Here is a 3,346-nt window from a genome sequence, read left to right as displayed (position 1 = left end):
ATCCATCCATCCATCATCCAATGCTACATTGCCCCATGAGGAGCGTAGTTGCCCATGGCAAGGCAGTTGGTCCCGACATTTAAGATGAGAGTGAAAATATATATATATATATATATATATATATATATATATATATATATATATATATATATATATATATATATATATATATATATATATATATATATATATATATATATATATGTATATATATATATATATATATATATATATATATATATATATATATATATATATATATATGTATGTATGTATGGATGTATGTATGTATATGCAAACGTTTGTGTGTGTGTGTGTGTGTGTGTGTGTGTGTGTGTGTGTGTGTTCTTACCTAATTGTATCCTTACAGGAATGAGTCAAGCTCGTAGTGTCTCGTGTCTTAAACCATATTTATCGTACATATCCTTAAATTTGTTAATTGTTTTGGCACACACTATTTCATTCGGTAGTGCATTCCACTGATCAATTGCTCTATTTGGGAAACTAAATTTCCTTACGTCTTGATCACCTCTCTTTTTGTGCATTTTTTTGCAGTGTCTTCTTGCTGATGCTTCCCCATAGGTTAAGTAATCATTTATGTCTATTTTCTCCTTCCCTGATATGCATTTATATAGCATAATCATGTCACCTCTTTTCCTTCTCTCCTGTATTATTGGTAGATTCACTTTATTTAGTCTTTCTTCGTAACTTAGATCTCTTAAGCTTGGTACCCATCTTTTAGCGCCCCTTTTTAATTTTTCAATCTTGTCTATGTGTTTTTTGAGATGAGGACTGCAGACTACTGATGCATACTCCAGGGTTGGTCTGATGAATGTGTGTATGTGCATGTACTGTCCATGTGCTGGGGTTTTGAATCAAGAGATAACCTTAATATGTGTATCGTTTCTTTCTATCCACCAACCCTGTGCAAGTGACTATATACAGTATATGTATCAATTTAGTGTATATGTATATGTATGTCACCCTGTATGTGTATATATGAATATACTGTATATGATACACAGGTACATGTAGCACACGTATTTGTATGCACGTCTTTACAAATATCCATATCTTTATACATGCGTACTTCTGTAAATATAGAATTTCTGTGGCTACATGTGCGGGAATGTATACATATATGTATAGACTTACACGTATATGTGTGTGTGCATATGTGCCTATCTCTGCATACGTATGTACAGTTGCGGACATATAAAACAGAAACACCCCTTCCACCAGCGAGGTGGTGTAATCCTCACCGCATCTGATAACACCTACAGGTAAAGAACTTCACCAGGTTTCTTTCTGTCCCTAGGATGAACCGAACGCGGTGATCATTGCCACTGTGAGCAGTTATTGGTGGTAATTCAACATATATGCAATGCTCCGTCAGAAAGTGCACTGATAATAGCATGCCCTGATTATGCTTTTTTTTTTTAAATATATAATTATGTCACACAGTACACCCTCTACATAATGGCAGTTATGAATCATACGGATTCCATGAGTGGTTTAGTTTCGAGTCATGAACCATGGAACAGTTAACAATTCATCATGTTAGTCATAGTGACCAGCTTCCCCACAACTATCAATAAACAGATTATCGTGACGCCCATCCTCCCTACCATGGACCTAACATTGGTAGACCTCTGAAATTGAAGCAGATTCACTACATATAGGAGGTGGCGCCACAGGAGGCAGCAGGGAGGGAGTAGGGGGACTTGGAGACGAGAGGAGGGAGTTGGGTTAGGGGTCAATAATGGTCGAACTGGGAGCTTGAGGAGAGGGGTGATGGGTTAGGGGACGGTGGACTTTGGTAGACGACAGGAGCTACAGTGGGAGGGATAGGTTACAAGTGATGAGTGGGCCACATCATTGTTTCATGGAGAATATGGAATTCTACAGTCAGAATGAAAAGTTATGTTGACGTTGCCACGTGTTGTAATTGACACATTTTCCACTGCGTGGCTCAGTACCCCTGTATTATAAGTATGGTGACTATTTGTTAACGTGCAAAAAATATGACACGTCTCTACAGTCTGTCAGATGTTGCAGCTGTTACCTGGTGTAGCTTTATACCAATCAGTGTCACCAGATGCCCAGGGGATTACACCATCTCGCTGGTGGACAGGGTGTTTCTGTTTGATATGTCCGCAACTGTATGTATCTGTGTGTCAGTATAACCCTTTGGTTATTCCTAAACTTGTAATAATTATTGCAACAACTTTGTACCATGTATGTGTCATTGTATCTCTTTGTTCATCACTGTGCTTATAATGATAATTGCTTCTATACCTTTAATGCCATACATGTTTCGCTGTAACCCTTTGCTTTCACGCACCCTTCCCTGCTTTGCCTTCAGGGACAGTGTTCCTCAGAGTGCTGGGGCTTGTACTGAATGGTAAATAAAGAACCTATCCATCCATCATCCAATCCTACGTTGGCCCATGGGAAGCGTAGGAGCCCGGGGCTAGGCAGTTGGTCCTGACATTTAAGATGAGAGTGACCAACCTCACTCATCCATGAGTGGCATTATGTGAGCAATAAACCCCAACCACCCCTTGGATATAAACCTTCACTGGCTCAATCCGATTGGAGCACAATAATTACCCACTAAACCACCAGGCGCCAAAATTTGGTTATATGGTTACCACCCAGCGTAGTAAATAGTTTCCTGGTGTACAGGAAACCATTTGGCTTGTCACTCAGTGTAGAGTCACCCATAGGCAGAAGGAAGAGGAAAGAATGAAGGAATAAAAGACAGAAGAGGAAGTGTAAAGTCACCCGTAGGCAGAAGGACGAGGAAAGAATGAAGGAAAGAAAGATAAAAGAAGATGGAAGGAAAGAAGGATGGAGGAGAGGACAGGGCAGATACCCGAGAGTAGCACTACATTGAGTGAGTGGATGGTGGGCGCCCCCACCTATATATAAAAAAAAATCCACACTTCGTAGAAGAGTTTGTAGATTGGAGCTGTAAAGTTGTCCTGTGCTGATTGATTGATTGAAATGTTTATTGTTGTAAAAGGTATTTAGAGTACTTATATAACAAAAGAAGGTGGTAGGTCTTGCCACACACCTTAGCAATACAGTTATTTACAGTTAGTGGTTCTAAATTCGTGGGTGTACCCACAAGCCCTTTAGCAAATATTAGCTATAGTATGTGTTATAAAATATAAGGGATTTTGGAAGGAATATTACATACGGGAATGAGAAATTGCATCAGAGTAGTACAGAAGTACGGCATTACAGCCAGCCTAAGATGATGCCCCAAACACCTTCCAACACGACACCACTCTCTCTCTGTTTCACATCTTCACTACTTTTAGTTGTTCATTTATTTATA

Source organism: Coenobita brevimanus, chromosome 107 (assembly GCF_032717465.1).
Source record: "Coenobita brevimanus isolate Jiangsu-jjx chromosome 107, ASM3271746v2, whole genome shotgun sequence".
Taxonomy (NCBI): domain Eukaryota; kingdom Metazoa; phylum Arthropoda; class Malacostraca; order Decapoda; family Coenobitidae; genus Coenobita; species Coenobita brevimanus.
Note: the sequence above shows the minus strand (reverse complement) of the source record.